At 45.0% G+C, this 21,982-nt stretch overlaps 1 pseudogene; it reads right to left on the bottom strand.

Annotated features, from left to right (window-relative positions):
• Nucleotides 1-15,206: 15,206 nt before the first annotated feature.
• The window catches only part of LOC111536899, a 24,015-nt pseudogene continuing 17,239 nt past the window's right edge, over nucleotides 15,207-21,982 (bottom strand).

The raw sequence follows: 21,982 nt of genomic DNA, 5'->3' as shown, positions 1-21,982 counted from the left end.
CTTTGGAATATTCCTTCCATGCCCAGAGATCAACATTGCTTTGTTACATTCAGTGAAAGATAAATTTCATCATCATGATCATCATCATGATCACTATTAATAAGTATCTTTTATGTGCCAGACACTTTAACATAATCTTATCCAATATTTTACAATTACATTGCAAAGCAGGCATTCTTATACCCACTTCTCAGATGAGTTAGAACGCTGAAGCTCAGAGAGGTTGAGTAACTTACCCTAGGTCACCAACTCATAAGCAAACTAGAATATAAAATCAGATCTCTAATGTCTAAATATTTACTCTTTCCACTGTGTCATTCCAGTATGTCATACATGGGAGTCTCAGGGGAAGCTCCAATGTGGAGTAAAAGCTTTGGTCAAAGACATTTTTATTTTCTGCCCTGACAGGCATTCGAACCCCTAGTGGTTGCTTAGATTTCTCCTGTACAGAAGAGAATGCTTTACCTGTTAGGATTGGAAGGACACACCTGGAAAATTAATGTGTTTGTGGTGATGCAGGGATCCCCTAGAAGGGTCGCCCGGGGTAGTAAGAACTCTCTGGCATGGTCCAACCTCATTTCCTCCTGTTCAGTAGGTCATATCTCCAGGATTGTGCAAGGAAGGGAACATTTGAGGCAAGGCCAGCAGGAGAATGTGGAGTGGGGCAAGCCTGGAGAACATCAAAGCTCTAACCAGACCTTTCTCATGCTGACTGCTGAGTGACCTCTTGAGCAATACCTTGTGTAGTTTTTTCCCACTCTTTTGCTCACAGTCTATATTGGATAGTGACTAAGACAATTTCGAGAAGAGGGCACTACCAATAATTGCACTGGGATATCAGATTGCAACTAGAACTTTCCTGGGGAGACCAGGATGTATGTTCTCCCTATTTGGAAGTCCTGTTTTCATGGCTTCTCAAAAGCCCAGAGTACATATGTCTCTGAGACACTTTGGGTTTTGTTTGTTTTGAGATGGAGTGTCACTCCGTTGCTCAGGCTGGAATGCAGTGGCACCATCTCAGCTCACTGCAACCTCCACCTCCTGCGTTCAAGTGATTCTCATGCCTTAGCCTCTCGAGTAGCTGGGACTACAGGCATGTGCCACCATGCCCAGCTAATTTTTGTATTTCTAGTAGAGACAGCGTTTTGCCATGTTGGTGAGGCTAGTCTCGAGCTCCTGACCTCAAGCAATCTGCCTGCCTTGGCCTCCCAAAGTGTGGGGATTATAGGCGTGAACCACCACCAGCCTGCTGAGACCCTTTGAACAGGCTGGGAGACCTCACAAGGCAGTACAAATTGATGGGGCCTTTCCCAGGCTAGGTAGCTTTGGATAAGCCATGCAACCTCTCTGCATTCAGTTTCCTCACCTATAAAATGGGTACAGTGGTATTTATTTCAGGGGCTCACATGGAGCAAATGAAATATGATATATGCCATGTCTAGTACATAGCAATCCCTTTCTTAGCTGGATTGGGGGACCCCAGCAGCTACTGGAGGTGACGGGGATCACTGGATATTGGTCCAGGTTCAGGAAAACTCTGGAAACCCTGGGAGATGATTTGAGTTTTAGATTCCTCTGATTTGAGGATTCTTGGCTTACTCTCAGTTGATCAACATGGACCCCACTCATTCTGATGAGCTAAGGAATATCTATCCACCAGATGTCAATAAGGGGTACGGGGAGAGGTGGGAAGAAGAGGAGAAAGGGCTTTGAAATGTGCTTCTTGGACTACCCTGAAGATGGGTGGTGGGGGAGAAGGCCCTGACATAGTTCTGCCCAGTGACAACCTGGGAGAATACGGGAGCTAATCTTGGTTGCTGTGTTTGCAATTTCCACCCAAAATAAATAAATAAATAAAAGGAACCGAAGGAAAGAGCTAAGCACCTTAAGTTCAGGGCCGGAAAAAGCCCTCAATTTTTACCTTTTTTTGGGGGGGCGGGGTGAGGGGCAGGGGCTGGCAATACGCTTTCAACCTCCTGACTGGACAATGATTATTTGGGCATCCAAGCTCAGGGAGCATTTTCCAAGACTCATTAGAGTTGAGGAGAAAATGTTTGGTGCAAGGCCCCCTCTTAAAGTAGCCTCCACCTTAGCCTTCCTTGTCCTGAGGGAAGGGGAGAAGGGGGCCTGCCTGCCTGCAATCTACTAGGTTTGCTCAGAAGGTAAGACTGTTGAGCCCTGTGCTTGCTTAGTCAGTCTTGGTTAGTTATGCTGGAACAGCTAGAAGATGGGCAATATGACGTCTGTTCCCTGAGACCTCACTGGGAACAAGCAAGTAAGTAATAGGCAGGCCTTCCAGAGGGGCAAAGACACAGTTGACTCAGGTTACAGTGCTCCTGTGAGGTAAGTACACAGCTGGGCCTGGGCTGGCGCCAGGCAGGGAGATTGATACGCAAAGCGGTGCATTCTCATCTTCTGCCTTACCTTAGAGGCTCTTTCCAAGGCCTGGAGTTGTTGTTTTCAGTCTTTCACGCTCCTCTTTGCCATTCCAGTGGGAGGAGAAGCTGATGTGCAGAAATACTAGAAGGCACATGGCTGGGTGCTATTTCTGGCCTGGGCTGAACTCACAAGTCCTAGAAAGAATGTTTCTGACACTGTTTGCCTTCCGAGAATCTGTGAAGCCCAGGGACAAACACTGCCTGGCTCTGTACTCACTCAGACCCATGGCATCCAGAGGGGCTGAAGCAGGAGGGTGATGAAAACAGTGACACTGTATGGAAAGAGCTCCCAGTGGCTGGCTGAGAGCACACTGCACCCTTGGCTGCTTCTTTTATTCATTCATGCATTTATTAAGCAGTTGTACCTATCAGAGGTTCTTCCAGGTGCTTGATATACACAAGAGAACAAAACAGACAACACTTCTGCTTTCAAAGATTTTACATTCTAGCAAGGGGAAGGCAGATAATTAAAAATCAACATAACAAATAAGTAAAATTTTGTTTGTTCGTTTGTTTGTTTGAGACAGAATCTCGCTCTGTCACCCAGGCTGGAGTGCAGTGGTGCGATCTCGGCTCACCATAACCTCTGCCTCCTGGGTTCAAGTGATTCTCCTGCCTCAACCTCCCAAGTAACTAGGATTACAGGCACATGGCACTGCACCTGACTAATTTTTGTATTTTTAGTAGAGACGGGGGTTTCACCATATTGGCCAGGCTGGTCTCGAACACCTGACCTCAAGTGATCCACCAGCCTCAGCATCCCAAAGTTCTTGGATTACAGGCATAAGCCACCACACCCGGCCTAAAATGTTTATTATGTTACATGGCATTAAATGTTAAGGAAACAAGAGAAAGCAGAGTAGAGTAAATGAAAATCTGCCGGATGGGGAGGTTGCATCTTTAGATAGGGTGATCAGGCTGGACGTCATTGACTTAGAGAGCTGCAAAGACGTGAAGAAAGCGGTTAACTTAGCCAGGTTCACAGCTGGGGGAAGAGTGATCAGGGTAGAGGAAACTGCTAAAGGAAAGGCCCAGGGATGGAAAGATGTGTGCTACATTAAGGAACAGCACAGAAGCCAGTGTAGCTAGAGCAGAGAAAGCAAAGAGGAGAAAAGCAGGAGAAGCTTCAGAGAGATGATGTGCACTGAGGAAATAACTGATCCTATGGTGCCTTGGAAGTCCTTTGTAAGGACTTTGGCTTCTACTTTGAGTGAAATGGGGATTCATTTCAAGATTTTTGAACAGAGAAGCAGCATGATCTGACATTTTTGGAAAGAATCACTCTGGAAAGATGGCAACGGCAGTGTTAGCCTAGTTTTTGGATATTTCTGAATCCTCACATAAAAACAGAAACTAGAATGAAAACCAAGGCTGGGATCCGTGGCTCACGCCTGTAATCCCAGTACTTTGGGAAGTTGTGGCAGAAGGATCATTTGAGTCCACGATCTCGAGACCAGCCTGGGAAACATGGTGAAGCCTTATCTCTACAAAAATTAGCCAAGTGTGATGGCATGTGCCTGTAGTCCCAACTACTTGGGAGGTTGAAGCAGGAGGATTGCTTAAGCCTGGGGGGTCAAGGATGCAGTGAGTCAAGAAGGCACCACTGTGTGCTCCCATCTCACCCCCACAAAAAAAAATAGAATGAGAATGAAAACCCTTGGATAACATTTAGCTCAAAACTAGGTGATGAAGTATCCTTATGAACCCCAAAATAGAAGTGGATAGAAACAAATTACTTATAGCCACAGACCTGGACTGGTATCAGCATCAAGGCAGAGGAAAGGGACAGAGTATCTGGTGGGCCTGAGAACAGGAGAGCCACAAAATAGCCACTAGTTATTGTACGGAAAGCACAGGAGGGTAGTTTGAGACATTCTACTGGCAGGTGGTGCAACGGCCTGCAGCAAGGCCTGCAGGTAGGGGCTGGAGTGCAGTCCCTGGACCTGGGGAGCTGATCATTGCAGGAATCCTGGACACTGTCCTATGTGAGGAGGAACTGCTGGGTGTGGATTGAAGAACAAACAGGACAGCACAATAAGGAAACAGAAAGAGAAGGTCAGAGCAAAGTGGTGGAAGAGAACAGAATCCAGAAATCTCAGAAAGCAAGCCCTATGGGCTTTTGTTTGGTTTTGTTTTTTCAATATGACCCAAAAACAATAGAGGAGGAAGCTCTGTGAAAGTAGAGAAGCTACCTGAATCAGGGCTCCTTCTAACAGTTGTAGAAAATTTAATTTCCATAAAAATGAGCAACAGAAATGTGTTAAATTCAAATTCAAACAGAATGTTTATAAGGAAAACAGTAATAATAATGTCCCCACAGATCATGAAATCATGACAGGAAGATATGCTAAAAATAAAAAAAAAAAAAACAACAAATATCCAGAATACCTGATCAAAATAACAGTATTCTCTTTTCAAAATGAAGTAAAAGACACTAAGAAAATGTCTTAAATTAGCTGGGCATGTTGGTGCACCTGTAGTCCTTGCTACTCAGGAGTGGGGCTGAGGCAGGGGGGTCATTTGAGCCCTGGAGTTCTAGGGCACAGTAAGCTATGATCACGACACTGCACTCTAGCCGGGCAACAAAACGAGACCCCATCTTTTAAAAAAAAATTACATATTAAAAAAATAGAGGCTGGACACAGTGGCATCCCTGTAATCGTAGCACTTTGGGAGGCCAAGGAGGATCATCTGAGCCCAGGAGTTTGAGACCAGCCTGGGCAACATAGTGAGATACCATCTCTAGTTTTAAAATAAAATTTTAAAAAATTAAAAATTAAAAATAAATAAATAATGTCATATCAGAATTCGATAATATAAATCAGAATTAAATAAGCTCAGAAAGGAGGTGACAAAACTTAGGAAATGGAAAGAAAAGGAAAAAAATCAAAATAAAGATCAAACTAGAATGAATACAAAACCAAACCAACATAACAAATATAACTTAACAGAAATAGAAAGTCAAAAGGCAGAGAATTATAAGAATCAAAAAGGAATGCAGCAAGATTAAAAAGGATTTGAGAGAAAATGACTAATATTTAATTAGGCAAAAAGATATGATACAAAGATAATGAGAGTTCTGAAGAAGAAACCAAACCAAAGAAACAGAATGAATACTCAACACTATAACTCAAGAAAACTTTCCCGTCCCAGCTACTCGGGAGGCTGAGAGGGGAGGAAAACTTGAGTGCAAGAAGTTAAGGCTGCAGTGAGCTGTGATGGCACCGTAGCCTGGGTGACAGGGTGAGACTCTGTGTTAGAAAACAAAAAGCAAAAAGCAAAAAAGAAAACTTTCTAAACTTGCAGAAAAATATAGGAAAAAATATATTTTTTTGAGACGGAGTCTCGCTCTTGTCGCCCAGACTGGAGTGCAGTGGCATGATCTTGGCTCACTGCAACTGCCTTCCAGGTTCAAGCGATTCTCTTGTCTCAAGGAAAAGATTTGAAACTACATATTGCAAGAGTATGTAATGTGCTTGAGAATAAACATGTATTAGTAAAGTTTTTGATGTGTTCTAACAGTTCTAGAAAATTTAGGATCATGAACAAAAAAAGTCAAAAACATAATTAGTAAAATGTTTAGACTTTAAAGGAAATGAAGGAATCCATTTGGCATCTCAGTAAAAAGAGCATGTTACTTGTGAGGGAAAGAAAATTAGTTTATCATGAGACTTTTCAACAATAATGCTTAATGAGCAAATGGAGTAACATATTTAAGGTACTCAAGGAAGGAAAATGTAAACTAAAGATTTTAAATCCGGCCAAACTTAACCTTAGAGCAGAAAGGACACTGACAAATTTATCAACATGTAAGAAGAACTCAAGGAATATTGTTTCCATGAGCCCTTCTTAAGGAATTTATGAAACAATATGCATTAGACAACCAAAATGACTTGAGAACAATCAGCATAGAGATGATTGGTGATAATTAAATACATAGTCACTTGTAGAAGTAGATTAACTGAAGGTGAAAAGGCAGAGGGTACAGTATATGTAATAGTTATATGCTCCGACAATGCAAATTTAGTATAACCAGAGAATGGGTATAGGATCAGCAAAATTTTTAAAGCTGTTTTCAATAATCATAATGACTTGTGATAGTATTAATATGGTCATTCTGAGACTATTGTATTTATAATGCAAGATAAAGTACATGAGCAACTGTAGAATATTCTATTACCCTTAGGTCCTTGAGAAACAGGATTTTTAGAATTTGAATCAGAAATACCAGCCCTGAATTCAAATGGGAACCATCACTATGAATTCATTAAGTATTTCATCTTCACACATATGTATATTTTTTTCTCCCTACTCTATTAAAATCAGTCAAGAAACACTGCAGGCCTGGGTCACAGAATATTCAAGATGAGCCTGAAACATGTTTTCATACCACATAGTTAAAAAGTTATCAAAGATTATGAATTGGTTTTCTAGGGCTGTTATAAGTGCCACAAACCAGGGTGTTTCAAACAGCAGAAATTAGGCCGGGTGCAGTGGCTCACACCTGTAATCCCAGCACTTTGGGAGGCCAAGGCGGGTGTATCACCAGAGATCAGAAGTTTGAGGTCAGCCTGGCCAACATGGCGAAACCCTGTCTTTACTAAAAATACAAAAATAAGTCGGGCATGGTGATGCGCATCTGTAGTCCTAGCTACTCGAGAGGCTGAGGCAAGAGAATTGATTGAACCAGGAAATAGAGGTTGCAGTGAGCCAAGATCATGCCATTACACTCCAGCCTAGGCAAGAGTGAGACTCCACCTAAAAAACAAACAAACAAAAAACAAAACAGAAATGTCTTCCCCCTCAGGCCTGGAGACTAGAAATCTGGAATGTAAAATCAAGGTATTGGCAAGATTATCCCCTCTGGAAGCTCTAAAGAAGACTCTGTTTCATGCCCCCCACCTAGCTTTCGGGGGTTGTTGGCAATCCTTGGATTCAGCTTGTAGATTCACCACCCTAATCGCTCCCTCCATTGTTACATGACAAATGTCCCTCTTCTTTGTTTTTTTGAGATGGACTCTGGCTCTATCACCCAGGCTGGAGTGCAGTGGCACAGTCTTAGCTCACTGCAACCTCTGCCTCCTGGGTTCAAGCGATTCTCCAGCCTCAGCCACCTGAGTAGCTGGGATTACAGGAGCATGCCTCCATGCCCGGCTAATTTTTGTATTTTAGTAGAGATGGGGGTTTTGTCATCCTGGCCAGAGTGATCTCAAATGCCTGACCTCAGGTGATCCTCCCACCATGGTCTCCCGAAGTGCTGGGATTACAGGCATAAACCACTGTGCCCAGCCCCTCTTCTTTCAAGTACACCAGTCATATTAGATTTAGGGCCCACGTGAATCCAATATGACCTCTTCTTAATTTCATTATATCTGCAAAAACCCTATTTCCAAATAAAATCAGTCACAGGCTCCGGATGAACAGGAGTCTTGGGAAATCCTATTCAACTTAATATTGACTGCTAGGGTCAAGTCAAAAGAACGAAAGGAAGCTCACCCAGCTCACCTCTCCTGGGCAGCATTGCATGGCCCAGATTGTGCCCACCATCCTGATTTACCTATCCTGTGTCTCGTTTTCTTAAACCCCTGTTTCCTGCTAGTTTATCTGATAGATGATATCAAATCCATTAATGTTGGTAATGGTTGAACAGGAGCTGTTTAGCCATGGTTCACTTACATTTTCACAAATGTATTTTAAGCTATGACTGGGAGAAGGAAATCACGAAGCAATAGCTGACACTCAGCAGACATGGTGGACCTCGCTGTTATGCAGGAAGCTCAATGCTCTGACAAAAAAGAGGCCTCTCTTGGTTCTTGCCCTAAGAATGAGGTCCTGAAGATCACCCTGCTGGGTGCAGAGTACTTGCTCTACTTGGATCTTGCCTATACCTCTCTCGGTTTCTCTTAGCCTCTGGAGGTTGAACTCAGTTACCTAAGAGCTTGCAGTCACATGTTAGCCACTGAGCCCAGGGTGAAGAGGAAAGGGACATGGAGTCCACCTTCTGAAGGATTTTTCAGGATAGAGGCTCTGCGTCCTAAGTTTTGAATCTGCTTATTAACACGGTGGGTCTCATCACTTCACTCAAGGCCAGTCTGGGCCCAGGGTTCAAAGTCATGGTTGTATGAGGAGAATTCATTGTGCTCCACAATTTCTGTATTGCACTTCAAACAAAGGAGAGCAAAGGCATCTGGGCATCTGGTGATGGAAAAATGGCCTGTATTTTCTTTTTCTTTTCTTTTCTTGTTTTTTTGAGACGGAATCCTGTTCTGTTGCCCAGGCTGGAGTGTAGTGGCATGATCTCGGCTCACTACAACCTCTGCCTCCTGGGTTGCAGTGATTCTTCTGCCTCATCTTCACAAGTAGCTGGGATTACAGGTGCCTGCCACCATGCCTGGCTAATTTTTTTGTATTTTTAGTAGAGACAGGGTTTTGCCATGTTGGCCAGGCTGGTCTTGAACTCCTGACCCCAGGTGATTTGCCTGCGTTGGCCTCCCAAAGTGCTGGGATTACAGGCGTGAGCCACCATACCCAGCCTGTATTTTCTCCACTCCCTCTTTGGCATTCAGCTTTAGTTCTCTCAGCCCCACTGTGCATGGAGCTTGGCTCCTCAGCACCCACGGGTCCTGACAGACCCTCCTGTCAATGGGCTAGAAGGCATGTCCAGCCAGGGAGCCCCAAGCTGGGAGCAGTGAACACTCCCATTCCAACTCCAGCCTTACACTAAGCAAACAACACACTTTCAGTCCCCAAAAGTCATCTTCGGCCTCTGTAAAGAAAAAAAAAAGCATGTTAGACTATTTGTCCCCTAGGGGTGACCTATTTGTGTCACAAGATTTTCAGTGATGGCTTCTTCTCTTCCTCCTTGTTCCCTGAAGATGCCCAAGAGGCAGGCATGGACTTATTATGGGCACAAACCCTTTACATAATAGGACTTTCATTTTCAGATCCCTAGTGACCCTCAGAGTATCCATGATCCCTCTGAAATTGTATGGGCATTTGAAAAATATCTTTTTCTTTCCCCATTGGAGAGTTTGGCTATGGCTTTAATCAGATTCTTTTTGTGTTTGTGAGACCAAAAAAAAAAAAAAAAAAGTCAGTGAAAACAACAACAATGTCCTTTTATTATCCCTACAAGATAAAACATAATCTCCTTTTTACTTTCTGCTACCTTCTTCACTGTTTTATTCAGAAATAATTTTAACATTTCCAACTGTTAAAATAGCCCAGCCAGGCATGGTGTATGTGCCTAGAGTCCCAGCTACTCTGGAGGCTGAGGCAGGAGGATCACTTGAGCCTGGGAGGTCAAGGCTGTAGTAAGCCATGATAGCACCACTGCACTCCAGCCTGGGCAAGAGAGTAAGACCCTGTCTCAAAAACAAAAACAAGCACACAAACAAAAACCCTTGTAAACTTACAAATATTTGTCCAGGGCTTTTAAGTATCCAAAGATCTCAATCTCCTTTAGCTTTCAGAGAGCCTGTGAATTTACATACTACGATCACCCCATTTCACAGAGAAGGTTATAGGCTCAAGGAGGCAGGTAGGGCCGGGTGTGGTGGCTCATGCTTATAATCCCAGCATTTTGGGAGGCTGAGGTGGGCAGATCACTTGAGGTCAGGAGTTTGAGACCAACCTGACCAACATGACGAACCCTGTCTCTATTAAAAATACAAAAATCAGCCAGGTGTCATGATGCACACCTGTAGTCCCAGCTACTCAGGAGGCTGAGGCAGAAGAATCACTTGAACCTGGGAGGTGGGGTTGCAATGAGCCAAGATTGTGCCACCGCACTCCACAGGGTGAGACTCTGTCTCAAAAAAAAAAAAAAAAAAAAAAGGAGGCAAGTAGATGCCCCAGGGTGATCTAGAATTCTGACTTAAATCTCTCCCTCTAGAGAAGACAGCACTTTCCACTCTTCGCAGAGCAGAAATAGTACAACAGCCTGTCACTTTCTTTGTGCCAAGAGGCCGAGAAATTGTATGCACATTAGAAAAAAAATCCATGAAATAAACAGTTTTTGGATGGGAAAGGTGGGCTTGTTTTATTTGTAGACAACTTCTCTTCGGGCCATGTTACCGAAGTATGTGTGGGGTGGGGGTATTCAGAGGGTGCTTTCTTGGAAGTGATTGGATCACTGGAACCCCAGGAGGCAGAGGTTGCAGACAAAAAAAGCTAGGGTGGAAAAAGACTTAAAAATAAGGATGTCCCCTTTCCACCAAATCCCAGGAAAGTCTCCTAACATGGCCCATCTCCTCATTTTCATCTGTAAAGGGTCATGTCTGAAAAGAGCTTTGCAGTGAAGTTCAAACAGCTGCCCACTCACATTTTTCTAGCCCACAGACTGTTGTTTCCCTACCCAACAAACATCATTCCAATGTCACTGCGATTGCTATCTCTGTGGCAGTAACAATACCCTGAAGACAAATCTTAGTCCAGGCGTTCAGGTTTTTACTAAGTCTCTTACTCATTTGCCTTCCGTGTTTCTTTTTACTTGGCTATTTAACATTCCCAAGCCTTGAGGGCAGGGTGCATGAGCATTGTGTAATACTGATTTAAAGCTAATGCTCTATGTTGTTCTCTTTAATCTATATCTGTGATCTCTAGGGGCTCTGCCACATCAGGTGCCCTCTCAGTCTCCTGAGTCCACAGCGACTTCCTGGCACAGATAGATCCTATCCCCTCCTGTGGCCTCCAGACTCGCCCCTTTCCTCCCTGCCCCTGTAGCCTGAGCCTGATGTACAAACACGTGGAATCCATCTCGTTATGTAAGCTTCCTGGTCGCTGAGATGGGTGACTCAGTGTCGAGATGGTCCCTCACTCTTTCTCAGCCTCGGGCAGCATGCTAGCCCTAGCCAGGTCAGCGGCACACTGGAATGGAAATCTAGGCCTGCTAATGGGGTCCAGCTGAGTGGCTTTCATTTCCCAGTGGAGCCTGGTGAGCCCAGAAAGCCCATGGGAACCGTCCTGGAGCTGTTGCAAACTAACCCATGGGTGGAATTCTCCATCTTCCTTGCTCATTTCCTTTTACCTCCCCTTCTCAGCTTTGGCTGAAGATCACGGAAGGTTCACATTCAGCAACCCTTTGCTCTGGGTCTGCCACCTTCTGGGTCCCTGTTATGGACTGAATGAATATTTGTGTCCCCCTCCAAATTTGTATGTTAAAGCCCCAACCCTCAATGTGATGGTGCTGGATGGCGGGACCTTTGGGAGGTGATTAGGTTTAGATAAGGTTATGAAGGTGAGGCCCTATGATGGGATTAGTGCCTTCTACAAGGATAAGAGACACAGCCAAAGAGGAAGATGTATGGTGACAAGGCAGCTGTCTGTAAGTCAGGAAGAGAGCCCTCACTGGTACCTGACCATGCTGGCCCCTGATCTAGGACTTCTAACCTCCAGAACTGTGGGAAATAAATGTCTGTTGTTCAAGCTGCCCATCCCATATTTTGTTGTAGCAGCCTGTGCAGACTAAGACAGTCCCACTGACCCGAGTCCTCACCTCTAGGCTCTGGCGAGGCTCAGGCAGTAAGTGGTGCTGGTGTAAGAGGATGTGCTCAAAGGTTTTAACTCAATGTGAATACAAATTCTGTCTCCTTGGCTTGAGGTTCTCATCACAGAGTAGGAAATCCATGGATTGGGGACATTGCCTATAGAGAGGACAGACCGGCTGATTTTGGTCTCTTGCTGTCTCTCATTTCCCTCCCCTGCAGGTATGTGATTGTTTCTCCTCTCCCTTCCAGGACAGGGGCAGGTGCTAGCATCCTCCTGACTATGGGACTAGGAGCCAGAAGGCCCCAAATTCTAGCACAGGTTCTGCCACTAACCTGGCATTAGGGATTAGGCAGCTCACTCTTTCTCTCTGTGCCTCAGGGACTCGACCGTCATCTGCTTTTGAATTGTTACTTATTCCATTCATTAATGGAACCAGCTCTTCCTAGTGGTGGGGTATGGTGCTAAACAAGGTGGCAGTAATCCCTGCCCCTGTGGAGCCTGCATTCCAGAGTGGGGAGATAGTCAATGAGGAAATGGTTAAATAAGATAGCCACCAACTATGATGCATGCTCTGAGGGAGATAAGCAGAATGATGAAACAGATTAACTTGGAGGAGGTGGTAATTATTTAAAAGACTCCTTAGGCTGGGTGCAGTGGCTCACGCCTGTAATCCCAGCACTTTGGGATGCCGAGGCGGGCAGATCACCTGAGGTCAGGAGTTCGACACCAGCCTGGCTGACGTGATGAACCCCGTCTCTACTAAAAATACAGAAATTAGCCTGGCGTGGTGGTGGGCATCTGTAATCCCAGCTACTTGGGAGGTTGAGGCAGGATAATCGCTTGAACGTGGCAGGCAGTGAGCCAAGATTGTATCACTGCACTCCAGCCTGGGCAACAGAGTGAGACTGCATCTCAAAAAAAAAAATAGTAATAATAATAAAAGCCTCCTTCCGCAAGCTGAGAAAGCACAAGCCCATCAAACAGGGAAGAGCTTTCCAGGCAGAATTATGAGCTAATAGAAGCAAAAATGCTTGAAAAATTATACAGTGCAACACAGATAGCAAGCTTAATCTAAGTAAAAGTGCCTTCATTCTCTGCAGCTTTGCCTCATTCTTTGATTAGAGCCTGGAATGGGCACAGCTGCCTAGCACCTGGATAACAGTATTAGGGACCATGAAATCACACAAGAGGCCAACGCTAAGGTTCTTGCTGGGCACATGTGGTGGAAAGGTGGGTGAACTAAGTGTTCTGTTCTCTTTGAGGACCTGACGATCCAATCTATATAGAGAAACCCTTTACCTCTCACAGTCCCGTATCCCCAACTGCTTTAGTCCTTTGTTAATCCTTCTTTCAACATCCAACTGCCATTTATGGAGCACCTGCCAAGAGATAGGGATCCTCCCTTCCTCTGATCAGGAACTCAGGAAGTGATACCCTCCTCCCCATGTCACAGTCCCGGCAGAGGCCACTCCCCCAGCTTGTTCAAATTTGGGTCCATGTTGGCTATGGTCGGTCCACTTTGCTTGCTGTTTTGCTCTCCAGCTAGATCTCTTTGGGTAGTCAGAGGGGTCGTCTAGGGATCACAATGTTTAGCACGCTTGTTTTTTCCCTGGACAAATGTCCAGAGGCGTGTGTGCAGTGGGCACGCAGCGAATCTCCCTCAGGAAATCCTAGTAGCAAACTTCACTGACTGACCAGCTGAGGAAATCAGCAAGGTTGGGCCCAGTGCTGATATCTGGGCACCTTTTCTTAGAGACAAGGGCACTGGATAGAGGCCACAATATCAGGTTTCCACTTGCTAAGCATGGAGCCTGATCTGCAGTTTTATATCTCTTAGTTGTGCTGCCCCTTCGGCTCTGACATTCCATAGCTGTGTGACTTTAGGGGGACAGCGGTCTTCTTTTCTTTTCTTTTCTTTTTTTTTTTTTGAGACTGAGTTTCGCTCTATTGCCCAGGCTGGAGTGCAGTGGAGCTATCTCCGCTCACTGTAACTTCCGCCTCCTGGGTTCAAACGAGTCTCCTGTCTCAGCCTCCTGAGTAGCTGGGATTACAGACATCTGCCACCGCGCCAAGCTAATTTTTGTATTTCTGTAAAGATGGGCTTTCACCATGTTGGCCAGGCTGGTCTCGAATTTCTGACCTCGGACCATCCGCCCGCCTTGGCTTCCCAAAGTGCTGGGATTACAGGCATGAGCCACGGTGCCCAGCCAGGACAGTGGCTTTCAAACTTTAGTGGGTATCAGAATTTCTTAAGAGCTTGTGAAAATGCAGATTCTTGAACCTGCTGAATAAGCAGCTCATTGGATGGGGTGTGTGGGAATCTGCATCTTCCAGTCTAATTTATTCCTACTCTCTGGCCTCTCTCATCCTCTAATACCCTCAACCCTTTCTCATCTCAGAGGCTTTGACATGGCTGTCCTACCTGTCTGAATGCTTTTTCTCCGGCTCATTCTGCTTCTTCAGGTCTCAGTTCAGGTATCACCTCCTCTGAGAAGATCTCATGGACTTCTCTATTTAAATTGTCCTCCCTCATTCATTTTGCCTACCACCCTAACTTTAGCAATTTCATTTCGGTGTTTGTTTACTGTTTATTTTTTAGTTCCTTTGGTTAAAGACTTTGTTTGTCTTGAACACTGCTCTAGCCCCAGTATTCAGCAAATATTTGCAGAATGAATAAATGAAAATGTAAAAGAGGATTTCTCAAGGTCAGGGGCTCTCAAGCTTTAACATGCAACAGAATCACCTGGAAGGCTTTTTAAAACAAGACTGCTCAATCTTTGTTCCCAGAGTTTCGGATTCTTATTATCTGGGAGTAGGGGCAGTTCTAACAAGTTTCCGGGTGCTGCTGATGCTTCTTGTCCGGGAACTGCACTTTGAGAGCCACTGCATAAAATTAAAACCCCATCTGTATTCCATTTAAGTATATCCACTGGTAAGTTGCAGAGCCCAAGAGGAGGAAGTTCAAATGAGTTGTCTCATAGGTACTTGGAAAAAGTAAGGGGCTCCAGGACAATGCTAAAGTCTCTCTCCTCTTGGAGATCTTGGGTTTCTGAGATAAAAGCCTGCTCCCCCTGACCTTTTTTTTTTTTTTTTATTTTTTTTTTTTGGCTCTTTTCAGTTTATTGCATGAAGGAGTTACACTAGGCCAAGTTAAAAGCAGACCCCAAATGGTTACATTATACAAGCTGTGGAGGTTTTAAAACTTGTGACAAGGGACAGAAGGGAAATTCTACTCAGTGCAAGGAAATCCTCACTTAAGCTTCAGTGAGCCACAACCACTTAAAACCCATGAACCTTCAGCTGATTGTCCTTAGCCAGTCCAAGCTCTACAAGGAGCTGGCATATGTTCTTGCGTTGGTCATCCTGTAGCTGAATTGCTTCTCCATATTCTGGATGCTCAATTACAGTACCATTGCAGGCAAACTTCTTAAACGCCTTCACTAGTTTCTTTTTATCATAATCATCAGCAATCCCTTGGACAGTAGTAAGGGTCTTCCTGCCATTTCTCTGTTGAATTTCTATATGAATATAATCCTCAGTACCAGCAGGAAGCAGGTCATCACCCTTCCTTGCATCAGCAAAGGAGTTGAAAGAGTGGAGGTTCTGGATAGCAAACTTACGATTCGATTCCTTTTCCTCGATGGAAACGGGCTGTGGAAGGCAGAGGTGGCAGGAGAAGGCAGACAGCGGGGATGGAACATCGGGAAGTGAGGGGGTTCAAAAGGGGAGGCTGCTGACTGGACCCCCCAGCTTTTTTTTTTTTTTTTTTTTTTTTTTTTTGTAGAGATGAGACCTCATTATGTTGCCCAGACTTGTCTTGGACTCTTGGCCTCAAGCAATCCTTCTGCCTGGGCCTCCTAACATGTTGAGATTATAGGTATGAGCCACCATATCCAGCCCAAAGGCTGCTTTTCTGATGAGGAAGTTGTGGTGGACAAATCAGTCTATTCTTCTTCAGCTACCAGAATAAGAAAATGATTCTTAGGCTACCAAACTGAACATCCAACAGATCTCAAGTTGCTGTGGTGACCTGTGTTTCTAAATCAAGTCCTGCTTCCACAATTCCAAAAGAGTAATTACTAAATCAGAGATTAGGAAATGGGAAAAGAAGAAATTATCTCCATCCAAGGACAACTTTTCCCAGAGTATATTCTGAAGAATATTAGCTCCATAGTTAACAGCAAGAAGAAAGTGTTCCATGGTCCAATGAAATTCAGTGACACTGAAAGCCATATCCATTACTTAGAGGTACATACCTGCAAAGTGTCATAGTCCAGAAATCAGTTTAAGATAGTTAAGTTTCATCCTGGGCAACATAGTGAGATCCTGTCTCTACACATAATAAAAAATTAGCTGGTTATAGTGGTGAGCACCTTCCAGCTACTTGGGAGGCTGAGGCATGAAGATTGCTTGAGTCCAGGAAGTTGAGGCTTCAGTGAGCCATGATCGTGCCACAGCACTCAGCTTGGGCAACAGAGTGAGTCCCTCAAAAAGAAAAATGTTAAGCTCCTCCTTCCCTCCTTCCTTCCCTCCCTCCCTTCCTTCCTTCCTCTGTCTTTCTCTCTCTCTCTCTCTCGTTCTCTTTCTTTTTTCTTTCTTTTTTGAGACAAGGTCTCACTCTGTCACCCAGGCTGGAGTGCAGTGGCACAATCACAGCTCACTGCAGCTTCAACCTCCCCAGGCTCAGGTGATCCTTCCACCTCAGCCTCTGAGTAGTTGAGATTTTTTTTATTTTTTGTAGAAACAGGGTCTTGCCATGCTGCCCAGGCTGGTCTCGAACTGCTGGACTCAAGCGATCCACTACCTTAGCCTCCCAAAGGGTTGGGATTACAGGCGTGAGCCCTAAACTGTCTTTTGATATAAAACCAAAGAGCATTTTTGCTCATAACATATCCTGAGGCACATATTTAGAGAATCACTGCCTTTGGGGACCTTTTCTCTTTAATGGGAGAAATTTTGTTTTGTTCTGGATGGAAACTTCATGTAAACATGAAAAACACTCTGATACACACACACACACACACACACACAGCCTTAGTCCCCAGGTAGGCAGGAAAGAAAATATCCGGAATGACCGTTCCAGTTCTCGTCCCTTCCAGATGTGAAGCTGCCCGGAGGTGTGTGACCTGGGATGTTGTCTGTACCTGGGTGGGGACCTGAGGCTGCTCTTTGATTGGGCAGTTAGGGTGAGTGGAGGAGGAAGCTCTGGGGGTGAGTGATAGGCAGCCAGGAAAGTGATGGCTTGGGGAGCACAGAGTGGAATTTTCCCCTGGAAATCCTTTTGAACTGAAGTGGATTTGAATGTTGCACCCATGGTCACATAGATCCCAGGGCTAAATGATTTTTCTCTTCATTTTCCAGTAATAATTAACATTGCTGTAGTGATCACAGGCAGTTTGGAGGCAGTTGTCTGGCTGTAGTGATGGAAACAAGAAGGAAACTCCTCCCCAAACCCTCAGGAAAACTTTCTTTTCTCTTCTCTCAGTTGGTGGGAAAAGGGGCACACTGAAACATTCCTGCATTGGCAAGGATTGTCCACCTTTTGTTAAATTAAATACTTTTCAGCCTGGAGTAGTGGCTCACGCTGGTAATCCCACCACTTTGGGAGGCCAAGGCGAGTGGATCACCTGAGGTCAAGAGTTCAAGACCAGCCTGACCAACATGGTGAAACACCATCTCTACTAAAAATACAAAAATCAGCTGGGCATGCTGGTGCACATCTGTAAGCCCCACTACTCGGGAGGCGGAGGCAGGAGAATTGCTTGAACCAGGAAGGTGGAGGTTGCAGTGAGCTGAGATCCTGCCATTGCACTCCAGTCTGGGCAACAGAGTGAGACTCCGTTTCAAAAAAAAAAAATTAAACAGTGTTCAGGATCTTATATTCTTTTAGCAAAACACTCATTTTGGGTAAATGAATGATGTTTTCATTAACCATCCAAGTGACACTCCAGAGGTGGTTTTAGATTAGGAAACAGAGGCTGAGAAGCCAGGAAATCTTTCTGGGGCAGGGGCAGGGAAGAACGTGATGTCTTGTTTTCCAGCTCACTGGAGACCTCTGAGCCTCCAGGCATGTTGTCGGTGGCATCCTGCATTTCACTTTGAATATACAAGTTGGATTTGACAACGAGGTGAGATCAGAATCATGGCCACGTGACAGAATGCCTTTTTTTTTGAGATGGAGTCTTGCTCTGTTACCCAGGCTGGAGTGCAGCGGTGCAATCTCGGCTCACTGCAACCTCCACCTCCCAAGTTCAAGAGATTTTTCTGCCTTAGTCTCCTGAGTAGCTGGGACTACAGGCACGTGCCACCACACCTGGCTAATTTTTGTGTTTTTGGTAGACACAAGGTTTCACCATATTACCCAGGCGGGTCTCTAAGTCCTGACCTTGTGATCTGCCCACCTCGGCCTCCCAAAATGCTGGGATTACAGGCGTGAGCCACCGCGCGTGGCCTTAGAATGCCTTTTATACAGCCTCTTGCATTGCAGGGGGGCTGCTTTATTCCTGTCCCAGCAGCTGAGCAACTCTAAAAAGCATGGCTTTGTGTTTTATGGTGTTAATTTTGTTGATTTCTAAAGGCTCTTCTCTCTCTGCCCTTCCTTTTCTTTCCTCTCTTCTTTTCTCCCAAGGAAAAAGGAAACGATAACAAAATATTACCGTATTTGAGTAAGCCATCAGAATCTGCATCTGGGAGTGAAGACAGGGCTGTCTTTTCCGTGACACAGTGCATGCCATAGAATGTCCAAACAATGAGGGACCGCAGGGATTATCCTGCCCACCTCTTATAAGAAGGTAGAGGCCCTAAGTTAAGCTCTTGCACAGGACTCTTAATCGCAGCGCCACCTCTTTCTGCTACTCCAGGCTGGAAGGGAGAGCATTATTTGTTATATAATTTCATGAGTTCTGCTGGAGCTCTGACAGAGTCTCTGCAGCATGACTTGACATGACACTATTTGGAACCATTAAGCTGGCGTATCTTCTGGTGTGCTGTTAAGCTGGGGTACCTTCTGGTGTGCTAAGGATCTGGCCAGCTTGCTTATATTTGCAGGCTGACTGGCCAAGTAAGAATGAGATGACTTCAGCCTGCAAAGAAAGGCTGCTTATCTATTCTAAAACAGGTTTGATGCTTTTCTTTTTTATTTTTACTTTGAGAAGGAGTTTTGCTCTTATTGTCCAGGCTGGAGTGCAATGGCGCTATCTTGGCTGACTATAACCTCTGCCTCCCAGCTTCCAGCGATTCTCTTGCCCTTGCCTCCAGAGTAGCTGGGATTACAGGCACGCGCCACCACACCTGGCTAATTCTTTTGTATTTTTAGTAGAGATGGGGTTTCACCATGTTGGCCAGGCTGACCTCAGGTGATCCACCCACCTTGGCCTCCCAGAGTGCTGGGATTACAGGTGTGTGCCACGGCGCCCAGCTGGCTTGATGTTTTTCTGAGCACTCAACTGAATTAGTTTGGAAATGTCTGAGGCTTCTATAATGGAGAAAGAGTGAAACTGAGCAAGGAGTGCCATAAACCCCCTGGTGAAAACCCACCAGATGCTGACATCACTGGAAGCCCCTGTGTAGCTCCAGCTCTCAATTCTGTCACTTCTTTACTCCTCCTGAGTGACGGCTGAGTTTAAATTCTGGGTCTCTCTGCCATGCTGTGAAAAATTGTCTTCTAAAGGATGGCCACCATGTAAGTCAGGGCCTGTGGTTGCACCAACACCTACCCATCTAGTTCCTCCTTCAAGGAGTTTCAGATCATTTGGTGCTATAGAGCCACTGATGCAGAGTATGATAATGTCTGTTCTGGATACTTTATTTCTTATTCTGGTGACAGGTTTTGTTTTGTTTTTTTTTTTTATGTAAACTTTTTTCCCCCCTGATTGGCAATATCATCATTATTTGTCAATCACATTCTTTTTATTTGTTTTTGTTTTTGAGACAGAGTCTCGCTCTGTTGCCCAGGCTGGAGCGCAGTGATGTGTTCTCGGCTCACTGCAACCTTTGCCTCCCAGGCTCAAGTGATTCTCGTGCCTCAGCCTCCCAAGTAGCTGGGACTACAGGTGTGTGCCACCATACCCAGATAATTTTTTGTAGAGTGGAGTTTAGCCATGTTGCTGAGGCTGGTCTTGAACTCCTGGGCTCAAGTGATCTGCACCCCTTGGCTTCCCAAAGTGCTGGGATTAGAGGTGTGTGCTACCACACCTGGCCTCACATTCTTAAAATGAATGTGTGCTGACAATAATTGCCCGTTAGTTGGACCTGTGACTACATTAACAAAAATATCTTTCATGTAGCATATAGAGTTAGAGTGATCGGGAGGGCGGGAAGAAAAAAAGGAAAAGGAAAAGGATCGAGAGAAAGAGTTCTGTACGTTAAACAATGTGTTGCTCTTGGAGTCTCTGAGATCTTGGCCAGGCCCGCAACTCATTATGTGTGTTGCTTTCTCTGGATCCTCAGTGACAATCTGAGCTATGAATAAGAGTTAGAAAGAATAGGACACTGTATTTTCCAGAGTAGAAATATAAATAACATGTTTTACAGCCTCAGAGTGAATCCCCATAACTGAACTCACACTGTAGAATGTAATTTGACACCTCCCTCAGTCACAGCCACTAAGAGCTACCGCCATCGGGAACCTAATGTTACTCAGCAAACAAGGACCATCAAATCCTAGGGTTGGGAGGATCTTGGAGGTTATCTTGTCCCTTTTATGCCTTCTAGCTCTTGAGCAGTAAGGGAATCTGGAGCAGTGAGGGATGGGAGGGGACAGAGGCGGGGAGCCTCTGCCTCTGACTTTGTCTCAAATATTCCAGAAATGAGGATGCATTCTTGGTCACCAAAATGCTATCTATCTTATTCTAGTTTTTAGTTTTAAGAAACCCCAGTGCAAGGATAAGAATGATTAATATTATCAGGAGCACAACATGTTGTGCCTGGCACCATGCCAAGCACTTACAACACATCTTACCTCATTTACTACAACAGCTCCATGAGGGTAGGCCCTTCATTTATAAAGAGAGCAACACAGAAAAAGGTGAGTAAGTTACTCTAGACTTAGCAAGTGGCAGAGCTGGGGTTCAAACTAAAGTTTGACTGATTTCACACCTCAACCTTTTTTTTTTGAGATGGGAGTCTCTTTATATTGCCCTGGCTGGTCTTGAACTCCTGGGTTCAAGTGGTCCTCCTGCCTCAGCCTCCCCAGTAGCTGGAACTATAGGTGCACACCACCATTCCAAGCTCCTGTATCTCTAACTTTTCTGGTATTTTTATGCCCTGCCATTTGCAAGAAAGCCTTACTATTATAAAATGGTTCTTTTTATGTGCTGTATAATTGGTTTTGACTTACAAGCCAAAAGACATTTTCTTTGAAAATAACAAGAAGTTCATAATTAGGGTTGCCCGGCTTAGCAAATAAAAATACAGGGTACTCAGTACAGTCAAATTTCAGACAGACAACAAATAATTTTTTAGTTTGTGTGTTTTAAATATTTTTAGCCTAACTATGTCCAAAATATACATGAGACATACTTAAAACTAAAAAAAAAATTATTTGTTTGATATTCAAATTTCCTGGTCATCTTGTATCTTATCTGTATTCACAATGAATGAGACCAAGTTGCTAAATTTAGTCCCTTTGTAGGCCACAGTGTTGCTCTGTTCCATGGCTGATGACTCTCTAGTAGGAACCTCTTCATCTACCGCCTTCTGTAAACCCTTCAGTCCCATCCCTTGTGTCTTTTTTTTTTTTTTTTTCTATTTTTTGTTCAGAGCCCTTTGTGTATTCCAGATTCTACTACTTCACTGGTTATGTGTGTGGCAAGCATCTTCTCCCAGTGTGTGTCTAGCCTTCTCCCCTCTCCTCCCCTCCCCTCGCCTCGCCTCCCTTCCCCTCCCCTCGCCTCGCCTCCCTTCCCCTCCCCTCGCCTCGCCTCCCCTCCCCTCGCCTCGCCTCCCTTCCCCTCCCCTCGCCTCGCCTCCCCTCCCCTCGCCTCGCCTCCCTTCCCCTCCCCTCGCCTCGCCTCCCCTCCCCTCGCCTCGCCTCCCCTCGCCTCCCCTCCCCTCGC

Source organism: Piliocolobus tephrosceles, chromosome 1 (genome assembly GCF_002776525.5).
Source record: "Piliocolobus tephrosceles isolate RC106 chromosome 1, ASM277652v3, whole genome shotgun sequence".
In the NCBI taxonomy this organism is placed as follows: Eukaryota; Metazoa; Chordata; class Mammalia; order Primates; family Cercopithecidae; genus Piliocolobus; species Piliocolobus tephrosceles.
This window is presented reverse-complemented; position numbering and strand designations above follow the sequence as displayed.